The sequence below is a fragment of the Canis aureus genome, chromosome 23 (genome assembly GCF_053574225.1).
Source record: "Canis aureus isolate CA01 chromosome 23, VMU_Caureus_v.1.0, whole genome shotgun sequence".
NCBI classification, from domain to species: Eukaryota; Metazoa; Chordata; class Mammalia; order Carnivora; family Canidae; genus Canis; species Canis aureus.
In genome coordinates, this window is record NC_135633.1 from 11,692,275 (window position 1) to 11,710,294 (window position 18,020).

An 18,020-nucleotide genomic window follows, 5' to 3' on the forward strand; every position below is an offset into this window, starting at 1 on the left:
CAACACAAATATTTCACTTAGTGAGGACTGACAATGCATCTCATTATGTGAGCCGGTGCCAGCTTGTAAAAAATTTCTGTTTAACTTTCCATATTAGTTGAAGGTGCTGTGCTTAACTGTTTGAAGCCTGGCATCCAGGTTCCTTCCCTTGCTCCCATCCCCAACACACACTTTTTGTCTACCACTGTTTGTTTATAATCCCAAAGTAATAGATAAGAGAGAGCCAAGGATATTTGGTCCATTGAATGCTATTAGGAATATGTGGGGAAACCTGCCAGATTGAAGTCTGCCTCAGGCTAAACATTTGTCACTTCTTCCCATTTCTCCTATTCCGGATGCACTTTCCTTAAGGCTAATTGTTATATTTTGTCTTGACAGTAGAAACATTGTGTGGTATTTTGTTTTAAATTGACAGTTACCTTGTGGTGCTACCATTGCCTGAGTAGCATGTTCTCAAGGTAATAATTCTTATTCTTAGATTCTTGAATCTCCCTTTACAATGTGTTTGGAGCTTAGGCTATTTTTGTTTCTTGTAGCAGTAGAAGGCAGAGTAAAATAAATTAATGATGACCATTGTATCACTTGTTTAAAATAATCTATTTTACAGATTTTGATCTGAAGAAGGTAGAGAAGTACTTTCTATTTCGAGAGTGTTTGAGATAAAGTCCCTGTGTTCTCATTGGCATGATCATTACCTGTGTGTATCAATTTCAATAGCTTTATCCAGATATGGTGGTATAAGGAGAGGGCAAAATACATTTTTAGATGTCTGTGGCTGTAATACATACATGAAAGATTCTTAGCACTCACGAGCATAGGATGATGTGCAAGGACCAACTGTGTGAGTATTCCAAAAAATGAACATTTTTTTCATAATTTCATCATATTTTTTGAAGCTGTGGGATCAGGAGTGTCAATTTGTTAAGAGAACATTTCGAAACATTTTACCCAGTGAGAGAGCCCTAGTAACAGAATAAACTAAGAGAAGTAATTTATAATGCACAAAGCACTTTAAAATTATAAAAACCAAGAGAGTTAAAAGTGGGGATCACTTTGCATGAAAAAATTGGAAACAAATTCAAATTGTTGACAATTCCTCTGTACTAGTTAATATCTGCATAAGGTTTAGGTGATTGCACTTTATGAGTATGTTTACATTTCTTTCATAAAAGTAGTTGGGGCATTTAATTTTTTTTAAAATAAGAAAAGATTCAGATATGAGAATTAGAAATTTATGATAAAACATTTTCCTTTTTTTCTAAATTGAGTAGCTGGAAATTTGTAGCAAAATCTTTCCCTCCTCTTCCTTCCTCTACTGCATTCTGGTTCTTACTGTATTCCATCTTTCTCTATTTTTAGGGTAGACTTTGGTCCTCTGGGAAAAGAGAATCCTTTTAAATCCTAAAAACTGTGGCATCATCTGTTAGGCAGAAGCCTGAACTGGCTGGGGATTGTAAATGCCTGCCAAGGATCTTTCTGACCTCTTTACTTCTTACTACCTCCATAGTAGTTGTGGATTTTTGCTTAATTAGTCACATTCTAGCCCTGTGTCTGGGCTTTTTAGATAGGGAACACAATATGCCATCAGTTGATGGGATGGGCCAGGGTGTGGAAGTACTAGAAGGCAATGCAGTTGCAGTCTGGATGGAACCCAAAGTAAATATTTTGCCGTTAGCTTTCTCATCAATTAGATAGTCACGGTTAGCCTCAAAGGGCTAATATATGGATTTAAAAAAAACACATTTGGATTTTTCAGTTCTGCTTGTTATTGCTTATTTCCTTCTAATAAAAAGCAGCTCACTTCCTCTCTTCAAGCAGAACAATGCTTCAACTTTCCCAGCAAATCTTGTCTGAGGGTCAGTGAATTGGTCTAGTATCAAGAGCACAAATATGAGGCTTCAAATTTACTAAATAGTTCTTATTCCTCATTCCATGGTTTGGAGTGAGAGGTAGAAGGTAGAGGGATTGTTTCTATAGCATCTCTGTCTCCATGCTTCCACCCTGCCCATCCAATTATTAGTTCAGATTTAGAGTACTTGGTATCTGCCTTAAAGGACACTATTACAATATCCAGTCACAAATTTAATAGCTCCAAAAGTGGAAAAAAACCCTTCTGGTTCCTTGCCACTTACAATGCATGGAAGATAGTAAACATCCAATGAGTATTTGTCGAATGAATAATTGAGTGGATGAGTGAGAATATAGGAAATGTTGACAAGAAGAGAAGAGTATAAAGTTCTTAAAAGATGTGATTGAGAATGATTTAGTGTTATGGACACTTGAAGTTCAAATTCGGAGATTAACTGGTAAAACTGTTGGAATGAGGAGTCCTTAATTCAAAAAAACTTGGACAGATTTACTTTTCTAGCTGGTACAAATTAGCCATCAGTTTTTTCCAGGAGTTGTCAGATAGCATTCAATTTCCCAAATTTGAAATTTTGGAGGCAATGGGATCCTCTAAAATGCCATCTTTGGAAAACTGCCTAGGATTCAGAATAAGTTATTTTTATAGTACTAGAGAGACTAGACAACATCTTAGAAATTTCTGTACCTATCTGTGGTTTCATATTTCCTTTGCAAAGAGTTATGGTAGAAACATGAAGCTGCGTAATGGGGAGAGTTGGTATGCCATGCTATAGGAAGTTTGGCAGAAGAGTTTCTATCTGGATATGCATTTTCTTTCTTTTTTTTAATGTTTCAAGTTTTTATTCAAATGCAAGTTAGTTAACATACAGTGTAATATTAGTTTTAGGTGTAGAATTTAGTTATTCAGCATTTAGGTACAAAACAGTGCATAAGAACAAGTGCCCTCCTTAATCCCCATTACCTATTTAATCCATCCCCCCACCCACTCCCCCATAAACTATCAGTTTCTTCTCTATACTTAAGTTTATTTCTTGGTTTGCCTCTTTCTCTCTCTCTGCCCCCTTTGCTCATTTGTTTTGTTTCTTAAATTCCACATGTGAGTGAAATCATATGGTATTTGTCTTTGTCTGACTTGTTTTGCTTAGCATTAATACACTCTAGCTCCATCCACACATCATTGCAAATGGTGAGATTTCATTCTCTTTTATGACTAATATTCCATCATATATATATATATATATGTGTGTGTGTGTGTGGTATATATATATCCAATTATTTTACATATATATGTGTGTGTATATATATATATCTATATCTATCTATATATATATATCCCACATCTTCTTTATCCATTCATCAGTTGATGAACATTTGGGCTCTTTCCATAATTTGACTATTGTTGATAATGTGCTATAAAACTCGAGGTGCATGTATCCCTTTGAATTAATATTTTTGTATCCTCTGGGTAAGTACCTAATAGTGCAATGCTAGGTCATAGGGTAGTTCTATTTTTAACTTTCTGAGGTCCTCTATACTGTTTTCCAGAGTGACTGCATAGTTTTTTACAAACTAGGTAAGAGGGTTCCCCTTCCTCTCCATCCTTGCCAACACCTGTTTCCTGTGTTGTTAATATTAGCCATTGTGACAGGTGTGAGGTGATATCTCATTGGAGTTTTGATTTGTATTCCCCTGATGATGAATGATGTTGAGCATCTTTTTGTGTCTAATGTATGGACATGCATTTTCTTTCTATTCAAATTTGATTTGATTATGAATTACTGGTCTGCACTTGATTATGAATATAAAGGTGGATTTTTCAAGCTGATCAGTGTGTACCTGGCAGTCAGATTGTTTCTGGTTCTACTTTAACCTACTGTGGTGCTAATACCTTATGGGGGAAGCTTTGTGATCATGTTCGTTGTACAGGGATAAGTAGGCTAGTGTAGTGAGTGTGTATTCCTTCAATAGCTTCATTTTGGGAAAAATTCCTTGGGGAGCCACATGTGCTGAACTTCATGCTAAATATTTAAAATCAAGAGATTCCCAAATCTACCAGTATTCTTCAAGACTTTACTCTTTCAACCCAGGAATTTATATAGTCAAGAGATACTATTTTCTCCTAGGTTCTCTTTACTATTATTTTGCCCAATGCCATGCCATTTAGACTGCCAGATATTCTTGAAGTTTGCAATATCTCTCATTATCAATAATTTATTCTGCTTGTGTAGTTAATGGTGTATCTGTGCAAATAGTATATATATTTATATGCTGGCTACAAGGTAACAAAGGCCCAATTGTTTTTATGGTGAAAGGATACAGATTTTCCGTGCCCAATTAAGTAGGTAATTTACATATATATATATTTATATATAGCTTCTCAAACATTAAAACATACTTCCCATTATGTGTGGGAGGTTTACTTCACATTTTATTGCTCATTTCCTGAAATATAAAAATATAAAATAAATTGAAAAATTAAGTATGTATTTGGGGTATCTTTGGCATGTAATACCCAATTCAGATAGTATATGAAGTGTCTCATTCTTTATACATTGTGAATATGATAGCTGCCATTCTAGCATGCATTATTTATAACTCAGAATCTTCTAATTTTGAATAGTACAATGTATTTAAAATGTAGGATTTAAAAAAATAGGTTGTATGAAAAAGATATGAATGGGATATCTTTATCTAAAATCATTTAGATATTTTTGAACTGATTAGTATAGAAGCAGTTTGTATTTTTCTACTCCATACCATTCCTTTTACTGGAATATTTCAGGTAAACATTTTTACTTGTGGGATTTATATTTCATCTTTCAAGTCCCAGCTCCTTGTAGCCTTCTCTGGTCTCACTTCATTTGAACTTCCACAGTATTTTGTATTTCTCTTTCTGTGCTTGTCCTGATTTGTCTTTTTAGTAGTTTAGTAGTTTCTGTAACTATTCCTTTCTGTTAGCTTCTGAACAATTTTTTTAAAAGATGTTTATTTATTCACGAGAGACAGAGAGAGAGAGAGAGAGAGAGAAAGAGAGAGGCAGAGACACACAAGCAGAAGAAGCAGGCTCCATGCAGGAAGTCCCATGCAGGACTTGATCCCGGAACTCAGAACTCCAGGATCATGCCCTGGGCTAAAGGCAGACACTCAACTGCTGAGCTACCCAGGTGTCCCTGATCAGTTTTATCTTTCTTTTTTTTTTTTTTTTAAATTTTTTTTTTTTAATTTATTTATGATAGGCACACAGTGAGAGAGAGAGAGGCAGAGACACAGGCAGAGGGAGAAGCAGGCTCCATGCACCGGGAGCCCGATGTGGGATTCGATCCCGGGTCTCCAGGATCTCGCCCTGGGCCAAAGGCAGGCGCCAAACCGCTGCGCCACCCAGGGATCCCAGTTTTTTCTTTTTTTTTAAGGACAGGTATATTAAATCAAATACATCTTAAATAACTTATATGACTATATAGTACCTGTTTTTCCATAAGCACTCAGTAAATAATTATTGAGATAATCAAAAATTTTGAAAGACTCCACACTCTCAGTTCCTTTCATAATTTATGAAATTTACATTGCTCTTCTTACATTTGGTTTCTCTTATATGTGTTGATTGTCTTTACTGTTTTCATATTATCCTGGGAGTTCAGGAGGAAATAGTTTCTTGAATTTGCTGATGAGTTTAATGCAACATCTTTTTAAAATGTGAATTATGTTATTTATTGTGGGTCCCTGAACAAAATCTGGAGTTTGTGATTGGGGAATAAAGAAGGAATTGACATGTCACCCTCAGCGTTACTGTTCCTGCTCCTTCAGTCCCTCTTGTCAATCACGATTTTAGAGTGAAATCTATACCATACTTCCTGATACTGTCTCTAATATAGTAGTTTGCTCATAATTAGTGCTCCAAACATATGCATAAAATAAATGTGTGAATGAATTTGACATCAACGAATATTGCCTTTGATGTCTCATTCATTCCTTCCACTAATGGCTTATCTACTCTCCCCAGGCTTTCTTTGCATTTGTGTTGCCCTTCCATTCTTGCATATAAAATCTTCCTTTCAAGAAAACATTTGATGGTTGTTTTCAACCCATGATATAAAGGGTCAATATTAGCTTAGTATGTTCTTCTTTTGTGGCATATGAATTAAAAATGTAGAAATCTTTTCAAATAAAAATTAAGGTAAATGAGTTAAGTTATATGTGATCTTCATTCAAAATAAAGGTGTTGATTTTCTTGACTTCATAGAGAAACATGTTTATAGCTGGGCTCCAAAGCAGTTTTGGTATTGCTTAGGGACCCATGAGGAAATTTCTAGGGAAAGTAGCTGAAGATAGATTACTATAAATCTTTGCAAGTGTCCTAAGTATTTTAAAATTGACAATGGCTAAGAATAGAAAGGATAGAAAGAGTACCTTGGGACAGCTGGCCCTGAAGTGAGGAAATGGAACTAAAGTTACCAAAAGAAAAATCCTTTGTTCTCATTTACCTTAAGAATAACTAGATTCATAGTTTTTGTTCCTCTTTTTGGACTGCTAGAAACAATTCAAGCAAATCTGTGCTGTGCAACTGCTATTACAATGAAGAGTTTGCATTTGTTATTATTGTCTTTACCTGAAGTTACTTCACTGTAATAATTACTGGAAAAAGAAATGATTTATAGCTACACACAGTTTACTGTATTCCTGTTCTAGCATTTTTCTAGTAAAAGCACCTTGATTTTATTTTATGTTTTTGGAGAATGATGCTTCTTTTGGTAAATGTGGTTGTGTAGAATTGCCCTTATCCTCCCAAGTCATAGAGAGTGGGCATTCCATATGCCTGGTCACATTGATTGATTAGGAAATACACATGTTATCCAAGTCAGGCCAATGATATTTAATCTTGGGATTTTTGCTGGGAATTAATGGGAAAGAAGCACAGCTTTTCTACTGTCATTGCTAACCTGGAGTTTCTGATAGTCATCTTTGCCCCTGAAGTGGGAGAACCTGCCTGAGATATGGAGAGAGACCAATTACTGATTACATTGTTTTATTTTATTTTAAAAATTTAAAAATTCAGTTTGCCAACATAGAGTATAACACTCAGTGTTCATCCCATCAAGTGCCCTCCCTAGGGCCCAGTACCCAGTCACCCCATCGCCCTACCCCTCTCCCCTTCCACAAACCTTTGTTTCCCAGAGTTAAGAGTTTCTCATGGTTTGTCTTCCTCTCTAATTTTTTTCTCACTCAGTTTCCCTCCTTTCTCTTATGTCCTTTTCACTGTTTCTTATATTCCTCATATAAGTGAAACCATATGATGACTGTCCTTCTCTGATTGACTTATTTGACTCAACATAATTGATTACATCATTTTAACACTGAGTCCAGTGTGTAAGAAGCCAGGACTTTTCAGTTATGTTGAGCTAAGAATTTTTTTATTTTAAATAAAGCTGCTTTGAGTTAGTTTTTTTATTGTAACAAAGTGTTCTAATGAATACAACCAAAATTATGCAACTGACCATAGAACTGATAGGGTGGATTGATATATGGGATTTGGAGAAATATTTTGATGTCCATTGACTGATCCAATAATGAAATTTATTTATTCCACTTTCCATGAGTGCAAATGAGTGGGGTGATATGATGAAGGTCATTACAATTCCTATTGAAATGATTAATATTGTCAAAGAATAAAATGCAAATGAGATGACACAGCTAGGTAAGTTCTAAGACTTAAGTTTATGTTATTTTGAAAATAGAACAAGTTTTTATGCTAAGTGATAAGTCGGACTGAGAAAGACAAATGCTGTATGATTTTACTCATATGTGGAATCTAAAAGAGCAAATGAAAAAACAAAAAGCAGAACCAGATATATAAATATATAGAAAACAAACCGATGGTTGATAGAAAATAAGGGGTAGGGTAAATGGGTAAAATGAATGAAGGGGAGTGGAAAAAATAGACTTCCAGTTACAGAAGAATAAATCACAGGAATAAAAGGTACATCATAAAGAATATATAGTCAATGGTATTGTAATAGTGTTGTATCCTGTTAGATGGTGGTTATACTTGTGGTGAGCATAGCATAATGTATAGAGTTGTTGAGTCACTATGTTGTAGACCTGAAACTAATGTAACATTGTATGTCAACTATACTCAAAAAAAAAAAATAGAGAAAAATTTTAAAAAGAAAATGGAACAAGTTTATGGACTTTTTTCCTGGGTTAAAGAATACAGTTTTTCAGGGCACCTGGGTGGCTCAGTTGGTTAAATGCCCAATTCTTGGTGGCTCCGGTCATAATCTCAGGGTCATGAGATTGAGCTCTGCATCAGACTCCCTGCTCAGAGCTGAGTCTGCTGGAGATTCTCTCCCTCTCCTTTTGCCCCTCCCCCATTCATGCACATGTGCTCTTTCACTCTAAAATAAATAAATAAATAAATAAAATCTTAAAAAATAAATATATAGTTTTCCTTCCTTCTAATAAAATAAGTTGAGGTTTGCCTATATTTTTAATATTCACTTATCTATTGCAGTTTGATATATTTGTTAGATGTATAACTTGGACAGGAATTGGAGAGAGTACCTGTGCTCTGAAGAAATATCCTCTGCTTGTTACATTTTCATATGTTAATCTTTTCATTAATATGTGATTCTACTTAAGATCAACTTTAATGGATTTACCTCAGATTAGAAATCTTCTCACTAGTTTGGAAAAACTCAAAAAAATGGAAATGGATATTGTAGTACAAATTTTGCTGTTTTCCTGGAAAAATAATTGGAATTGTGATGAAAATTTATTCTCCAAATCTAGTTATGCACGTTCTACTCGACGTTTGTAAGTCACATTTAAAGGGGTAATATTTTTAATGTATATTTGCCTTTTAGGAGGGCTCCATTTTATCTGTCTTTTCACATTGTTTGAAATATGTATGTAAAATATGTATGTAAAGACTAGGTTGATATTTGATCATCTCTCAAGCAATACTGAACCATTTTATATTAAGATTTTGTTACTTAAAATATTAAAAAAACCCAACATTAAGATAATATCCTAGGTTTTCTTGCTTTTCCCCCTGCCATTCAAGGATGTATATTCTCAGTCAAATTTGATCTTTTTAACTTGGCAAACCTTAAGTGACAAGGTCTTAAGTTGACACTGTTTTCTCCCTAATTCTTGTAGATTATAGATATGTTCCTCAGATCTAAGAGTCTTAGATCTAAATTCCTTGGGTGCTTATGTTCTCATAAGGAAATGATCATGTTCAGAGGTTGGGGTGTTAACTAGTCCAGGAGACCAAGGCCCCATTAGAACCATTGTAACATCAAGCCAAAGTTACAGAAGCCTTAACCTTTAAGAGTCCATGCAGACAACAGCACATTTGGAATGGCATGCACACTTAGTTGTATGGGTGGAATTTCTCAGAGGTAGTGGATTTTGAAGTTTTATTATCTATCATTAAGCAGGATTTCGCCTTTCCTCAAATGACCCCTAGTGTGCAACCCAGAAAAATTCAGTTTAAAATATAAAATTCCTGGGAGAAAAATGCTTTTGCTGCTGCTGTTTCTCCTTCTTCTTCTTCTTCTTCTTCTTCTTCTTCTTCTTCTTCTTCTTCTTCTTCTTCTTCTTCTTCTTCTTCTTCTTCTTCTTCTTCTTCTTCTTCTTCTTCTTCTTCTTCTTCTTCTTCTTCTTCTTCTTCTTCTTCTTCTTCTTCTTCTTCTTCTTCTTTTCTTCTTCTTCTTCTTCTCCCTCTCCTTCTCCTTCTCCTTCTCTTCTTCTTTCTTCCTTCTTTCTTCTTTCTTCTTTTTTCTTTTTTCTTTCTTGTTCTCCTTCTTCCTCTTCTTTTTAAGATTTACCAACTTATTTGAGGGGGCAGGGAAAGGAGAGGAAGAGAGAATCCCAAACAGACTCCACGCTGAGCGTGAGCCTGACACAGGGCTCAAGCTCATGACCCTGAGATCATGACCTGAGTCGGAGCCAAAACCAGGATTCTGACACTTAGCTGACTGAGACACCCAGGTGCCCCAGAGAACTGTATTTTTTAATCCAGTAAAAAAAAAATCTATAAATTTGTTGTATTTTTCTTTCTCTTTTTTTAAGGATTTTATTTATTTATTCATGAGAGACACACAGAAAGAGGCAGAGACATAGGCAGAGGGAGAAGCAGGCTCCCTGCAGGGAGACCAATGCAGGACCTGATCCCAGGACTCTGGGATCATGACTTGAGCCAAAGGCAGATGCTCAACCACTGAGCTACCCAGGTGCCCCTCTACTGTCTTTTTAAAAAAATTTTCCTGTTACCCTAGAACCTGCTTCTAAGAGCCCTTCCTTTCTTCTTCTTATAACCCTTCAATGTGGTAATCTTTCTTTTTAGTCATTCACTATTTCTCCTACCCAAACCTATTCATGGTATAGTATCCTACAGGAGTCACATAGACTTTTATTATTATTCTTGTTGTTAAAATTTTTTATGACATTTAAATTAAAATAACAAAAAAATCTCACACAGAATTTCACAATATGCAATCTGTTTTTGCTTTTACCTGCTTGTTTCCAGTCCTTGTCCATGTTTTTTTTTTTTTTAATTTCACATAACTATAATCAGAGCATGGATATCATTGGGTATTATTTGTTTTTCATTTGATGTTATATAATAAATATTTCCTGTCACAAAAAGCTTGCCATGGCCTATACAGACACTGGGAGATGCCCTTGTATGTCTTTCTTTGGAAGAGATCTGCCATTTGGGTTTTATTTTGGATAGTTTTCCTCCTGGTCTTGAGATATTCCATTTACAATTAGCCTGAAGTTCTTACTGAGGGAAGACACAGTTTCTGTTTTTTTTTTATGGGAATGCATCTTAACATTTACCATTAACTATGAAGTTTTTTGTAGTTTTATTCCCCTTATCTCTTGCATCTGTTGAGAAGTTTATAGACTTTTTTTTCTTTAATCTATGAACATGGCATCATTGGCAGAGTTTCTAAACCATGTAGCATTACTGAGATAAAAACCTACTTGTTCTTGATGGATTTTCATTTACACTGTAGAATTAATTAATATTTAAAAGATTTTTTGTTCTGTTCTTAAGTGAGATTAGTCTATAATTTTTACTTTCTATATAGTATGTTTACTTTGTTTTGGAATCAAGGGTATTTTAGCCTTAAAAGTGAGTTGGGAGTCATATATATTTTAGCCTAAGAGGAATTCATAGGAGTTCTAGAGACACGAAGTTTAAACTCTAGCTAGGAGGAAAAATATTTTTATCTGTAAAGTATTTTGAAACATCAACCTAAGCTGGCATTTTTGTTTTGTTTTTTAAATTTTGGCACAGGGAGAGACTGGGGGAGGAAATTGGGAATAGAGAAAATGTTGGTAAAGCATGGAGGTTGCCTCTATAAGTCTCTGTAAGTGTGGAGATTGCCTCTATATATTATTTTGGTGTTTATTTTTGAATATATTTTGGCAGACCTATAGTATGATCAATTGGGATTAAGAGGAGGGTAGTTTTATGATGTTGGTTAGGGAAGATACTGGTTATTAGAGAAACCATTAACTGAACATTGAAAAAGGTTCCTGAACCAAAGTTGGAGCTACACATGATCTGAAATTTAAATACGTTTTAATTAGTCTGTTTATATCCCTAATACCCTTAAAAGGTAAAGGATTTGGAAAAAAAGGTACAAGGATAGAACTTCTCCTTCAGGTCCCACAATTTTCCCATTGGTTGCATTAAGCCATTTATGACATTGTTCTCTCTCCAAGACTCTCCTGGGAGTTAATTTTAGTTAGATTTTTATCTCTATAAAAAATCTGGGGAGTAGCTTTGAGTCCATATGTAATTTGACCGATGTTTCATTTCATCTTATAAAAAATAGTTCACAAATGTTAGGAACTCTTCAAGTTTGGCCTTTCTGAGTATCTGATATATGATTACTGATGCAATTTCTTACAAAAGAGGTGCTGACTTTCTTCTGTTCTTACTGTTCTAAATGTATCACAATTTAATTCAACACAATTTTTCAGCACCTACTCTGCACCAGGTACTGGATATTCAAATATGATTCTTCTTAAGGAGTTCAAGCTTTCTTTTTTTCATCCTTGTTCTCTGAAGGCTTTTTCTGATATCCAGGTGCTTTTGTTTTTCTTTCTTTTTTGCCTGTCAAAACAAAGAGATTTTTAAAGGAAAATTTGAGTTAAACCCAAGCTGCTTCTATTGAGAAGAATTAGTACAGCTCTCTGAACATGGGCCTATTGTTTGTTTAGAACCTAGTGTTAATGAGGGCACAATGCTTGTCTTGATTCTTATATGGACCTATTACCTTTGCTCTGTTCCATGGCCTTCAATCACTGATCTAATGGTTGATACTTGCTAAAGACCAGGTGAGAAGATTTGGTTGATCAAAACATTAGAAAACCAGTGCAAATGGCATTCTTGCCAGGTATCATCCTTGTTTATAAAAGGCAAACAATAATTTAGGGCTTCATTTAAAAAAAATCATTACTGATAAAGTTGTAAAGGGATAGGTGGAAAGTAAAAAAGAACTTAAAAGCCATATTATTATGTGATGTTTTTTCCTGTTCTCCATTAATTGGGTAATTCTTAAGATAGTTTTCCCTATGTCATTTAGTTTCCTTTTTAATATCTTTAGATGCAAGATTGAGCTTTGCTGGCCTTTCTTTCTTGTTCTTCGAGTGTTAGTGCCAGCTTTGGCAGCCCACATTGTCAGTGCTGGCTCCAATGAAGGAATGGCTGAAGGCTCCTTTTGGAGACCCACTTCACTGGTTATTTTAATTGCTCACAGGGATAATTGTTGAGTGGTGCTATATAGGATAGTATTTCCTTTGCCATGGGGTTTAGGAATTCTGCCCAGTAATCACTCCTACTCCTGCTAGATGAGTGTATCTGAGTGGAAAGACTGGTAACTGACTCTAGGTATCTCCCTAAAACCATGTGTAAGGCCTCTGTCACATTAACTCTTTGAAATTCATGCAGAAACCGTGAATACTTTCCTCGCTGATCTTCTGTTTCATGTGGTCCAAAACAGAGAAATTTTTAGAGTTTAAAATTAGGACACCCTCTATCATGTAGCCCTGTGAGACCAAAGATTTTCTTTGCTTTCCTTTTTTTTTTTTTTTAAACTGTCCGAGAGGGGATCCCTGGGTGGCGCAGCGGTTTAGCGCCTGCCTTTGGCCCAGGGCGCGATCCTGGAGACCCGGGATCGAATCCCACGTCAGGCTCCCAGTGCATGGAGCCTGCTTCTCCCTCTGCCTATGTCTCTGCCTCTCTCTCTCTCTGTGTGTGACTATCAGAAATAAATAAAAATTTAAAAAAAACTGTCCGAGATATTAGAAGAACAATATTTGAGTGATGAGTGCTGAACTGAAAAAGAAATTAAAAACAGTGCTATTTCAGCTGCATTTGCTGTGGTGAAAGACTACAATATACTGTCTGTTTGCTGGTATTCTTTGGTGTTGGACTGTTAATACTTTCTGAGATATAGTGACAAATTTCTGGATCCAGCATCCATTAGATGTTTTCTCAAACTTAGCTACTTCTGTAAGTGGAAAGGAGCCTTCTAAGACTCAAAGTTTGTAGTTTTGAAACCCTTTATCAAGGAATAACTGATTCCCACCAGGCTAGTAAGCCAAAATATTTTAGTGTGTGTGTTGCCGAAGTGAGCACTCAGTAAGCCAGAATAAATGGTGAATTTGTAGAGGTCGTATTTCAGAATTAACTGTATGGTTGCAGGTTTTAAATTGAAAATCAGTGGAGATGATTATTTTTTTGAAGAGTTTCTGTCACTTATTAAATAAAAATGTATCAGTTTTGAGTGGCTATCTAGACTACATTAGTGCAAATGGAACAAAACAGAAACTTCTTCAGAAGAACTTTGGGAATCCTCAAAATGACCTTGACCTCTTTGCTAAGATTGATTGCTCAAAGGCCCCAATTTTCCTTCTTCCTTCATTGTATCCATGACCTTTGTCATGAGACTTTACAGTGCCCTTCCATTTTAGAAGGGTTTTCTGACTCATCCCTTGACTCTGGGATCTATCATTTAACTTGCTTTGGCCAATGGGATGTTAGCAAAGGTGATACAAGTCGAGGCTTGTGAAAGTACTTGTACGTTTCTGTTCACATTCTTGCCCTTTTCTGTCCCCACGAGAAGAACAAGCTAGTTTGCTGGTGGATGAGACATATGGAGCAAAGTTGAATTACTCTAGTTGTCCCAGCCAAGGCCATCCTAGATCAGCCAAAAGCCGGCCAACCACAAGACATGTTGGTGAGCTCAGCTAAAAGCAGAAGTGCCCAGCTGACTGCAAACACATGAGCTAAATAAATGCTTATTGTTTTAAGTCACTGAGTTTGGGGGTGGTCGAACCTGCAGCATTTTTGTGGCCATAGATAATTGATACAACCTCAGTTAACCTCTTTTAAAAAAGACTCAACTGGGCAAATATCACCGATGACTCCTAGTGATTTCTTGCTGTTTCAATGACAACATATGTTTCATAATGATTTCAAGAAATTCCTAGAGCTAGCCTCTCAGTGATACTTGTGTGAGACTTGATTTAAAGTGAAATATGTTTTCTTTGTGGGTCAATTTTAGGAACTCCGGAGATACCTCCACCCAGTCTATATTTTCAGCTAATGTATGTTACCCTTAACAGGGCACAGAGTCATTCCGTATACAAAAAAGTTAAGGTAAAAAAAAAAGTGCAAATAGTGCAAATAAAGTCAAATTCATGTAGCAAGAAACACAAAAGCCAATATATCCTTTGTAAAGAGCAAATTTTGACTGGGAAGAAGAGGTGGTGGTGAGTGGAGTCAGTAAAATAGAAAAAAATGAGGCTCAAAAAAGGGAAACTGGCTTTACTTTAGGCTATTTGAAAACAACAAAGTGTAAAAGTGAATGTTGTGAATGAAGACTGAGCTTTCAAATCTTAATTCCATTTACACTCTGAAAGTCCAACTTATTAAAGGGGAGGTGTTGGATGAAAGAAGCAATGAGGTAGTTTTGTTAGGGACCTGGTGCTTTAATTCTTTCTTTGTGCTTTGACAACAAATCACTGTTGTCTTTTTTTACTTTCAGATGCTCTATTGCTATTTCATTCACTTTCTTTTGTTGTAGAAAGAAGTCTGCTTTTTAGTGAGTATATCGTTTAAGTAGAGGGCTGAGAATCCTGGTCCCCAGGACAGAGACTAGGCTTTACTGATCTCTACTCAGAGAAGAGGTGCTGGATGGGGGAACCTGTACTTGGTTAATTCGTCATGTTAGTTGGAAAGGTCCTTATTATTTTGCACAGCAGTATGGTCACCTGGCGGTAGGTCATTAGCATTTTAGTCTTCTTTTCCTCACAACAATGCGCAACATGCTAATTAGAGGATTCTGAAAGCTAAGTAACCTGTTTTAAAACCAGACATTTTAATTTGCAGCTTTAATGGCTGTTTTTATAATAACTGGCTTTATTGGGGGTAAAAGCACTTCTCATGTTCCACTAGCAAGGCAGAGTATAACAGAAGCTGACAAAATTAAAAACCTCATAATGCGACCTTTGCCTGGGATAAAAGGCTGTTTCATAACAATTTCCTTTTGTTCTTTGTTTAAGCCATTACTCTAAAAGGAGCCTCCGATTAATCTAAGTAAATGCATCATTACAGTACTAATCCATGTCCTTCTGTCAGTGTCTGTTTTAATTAAATAAGAAATGCTCGCAGAAAGATATCACCCACAAAGCTGTGATTGGAGAAAGAAACACTGGTGGAACAGGGAAGATTAAGAAGGGCTTTACCATTTTGTCCATTTGCATAGCTCCAGATGCCACAGTGTTTCAGGTTGAAAGAAAACTTACAAAAGAGTTTAACACACTTCACTCTTCTAGATTTAAAATAATGGGATTTACCAATGAAATTCTAATCATCCAATTTATCACATGTTAGACATTCCAAAGCAAGGAATACAACAGCTTTGGGCGTGTCTTTTAAACCTTTTATACAATGTTGTGTCATATCTATGAAAACATACGTGTCAAATTTGCATGGGGTTTTTCTTATTTCGGGTGACATGGATGGTGAAATCTAGTTGTGCATATACAACAGGATTTTTTTTCCTTTTTGAAGTATCTTGCAACTTCTATTTTGGTTAGGTTTTTTTTCCCCCTTATGGCTTCTTATTGATATGTTAAGAATTTAGGTGCTTAATTAGTTGTTAACAATGGAAAGTACATTTGATAAATGCTTATAAAATGAATATATCCAGTTACTATCACTGCACTGCTACATAGAAACTCTTCTTAGCAGTAGAGTTACAGAATTCCCGTGGTGAGTGCTTTCTCCATATACGGGCCATTATTTGATGTAATGAAAAGAGAAAGTGTGCAACAGTGAGATTGTTAATTAATTTAGCCTAACAAGATGAAGATAAATGAAGCAAAGCACAGATTGAATGAAGCAAGAGGTCTTATTTACAATTTAATACACTTTTATATAATGCAGATTTCACTTGATAAAAAAACCCCACAAACAACCCCACCCCAAAAATACCTAACAAGAAAGTACACTCCCTCCCACCATAGTTCAACACTAAAATCCACCTGACTTTACAGAAAACATGTACTGTGGCTCCATAGAGAAGACACTTTAACAATGTGTAAACAGTGCTTTTCTACTGCTAAGAATCCTATACTAGTTAACCTTTAACTTTAGTATTTCATTATTCTTGCTATAGAGTGGGGATGAACATAAAAATAATTATCTGGAAACCTTCGGGTTTTTTTGTTCTCCAGGTTATCCTGAGACATCTTGCTTCAGTTATTTAATAATCATTTTATTTTAATCCTTCTTTTTAAGCAAAGGAATGAAGCTTAAAAGTGAGAAAAGAAAAAAGAAAAAGAGCTGTGAGCCTTTTTACATGTGCTTGAATCTGTAGCAATTGTGCAGAATTCTTAAATTAGCATTATTTTTAAAAGTCTCCCTTTCAGAGATTAATGAGCTTTATCCAGTATTTGACCTTTTATCATTCTTGCTTTCTGCTCAGAAGTACTTCCTTCCTTCCTACAGTAGCTAGAAAAGACTGTCTCTTATCTTATGTTACTGTAGGCAGTGGTAACAGGGCTCTCTACAAATGGTGTTATTATGGTCACTATGTTTTTATCTCAGGGGTCACGAACAAATCCATGCAACTGCTTCTAAGGATTTCAATAAATAGGACTTTTTATCCAGACAATCGCCTTTTATGTTACTTTTAAACAAAACTACTAGTCCATCAAGAGTTTCAAAAGAAAACAATTCTACAGAGTGCCGGTATGGCCGCACAGACCAATCATCATGGCACCCATTCTCCAGTCCTTTATTTTTCAAGTCCACAACAATAGGTTGTTGATTCAATGGACAAGACCAGAACAATTAAGTTCTCTGTTTAGCAGCAGTGCAGCATTTTAATGCCCTTCTCTAATAATGGTCTCATTATTGTTATTCTAAGACTGGGCCTCAGGAGGAGGAATATTTGCTGGAGGTACGTCATTATTTTGCAAATTTCGATTAGCTCATCATGTTGTCTGTAGTGTGAAAATCGTAGCTAATTAGGGCAGCCAGTTAGACTACCAGCTTTTGAGCTTATGAGTTAAAAGGTAGCATACTTGATAGGCCAGTGATGTGAAAAAGGTGGTAAAAAGGAGGATTAGAGCAGTTGCCTTAGTAACTCCAACTTCCATCTGTGAGGGAACAATGGACTTGTGTTTCTCCCCCACCTTGGTGTAAAAATTGGTTTTGTTTTGAAAGGACAGGGTTCTTTTTATGACAATCTGGAATTCAGCCCAACTGAGTGTAGTTTTAGTTGTTAGGAGAGACCACTGGGGATAGGAAAGATGAAAGGTCATGGTGAGCTTCAAGGACATGAAAGGTTGTTGTCTCATGTAACAATGGTAGATTGTTTTTTTCTAATATTTCTAGCCAGCCCCTAAGTCAGGTGATGGAACAAATACCTACAGTTTAGTCAGGTGAAACGGGGGGGGGGGGGGGGGGGGGCGGGGCAAGGAAAGGAGAAAAATGGGGTAAGAGGGTAAGAGAGAGTTTGTACTTTGTTTTAAAAAATAAAAGGGCAGCTTCAATTTGCTTTTATTAAACAAAGTGATATTTCTTTGTCACCATCTCTGAGATTCCAGTGTGCTTTGGATGG

The 18,020-nt window shown here is 35.8% G+C and overlaps 1 protein-coding gene across 17 annotated transcripts in view; it reads left to right on the top strand.

Moving 5' to 3' along the window:
• SOX6 (SRY-box transcription factor 6) overlaps window positions 1-18,020 on the top strand; it is a 665,852-nt gene that overhangs the window by 232,611 nt on the left and 415,221 nt on the right. For 2 of the 17 annotated variants that reach the window (XM_077866349.1, XM_077866363.1), the window contains exon 1: window positions 17,665-17,744. The exons of 11 other annotated variants lie outside the window; for them this stretch is intronic. The gene's annotated coding sequence lies outside the window, so the exon portion shown is untranslated. Of the gene's footprint in view, window positions 1-12,136; window positions 12,223-17,664; window positions 17,745-18,020 lie in introns of those variants that run through there. 4 more of the 17 variants (XM_077866365.1, XM_077866360.1, XM_077866348.1 and 1 more) reach the window with 4 other exon arrangements.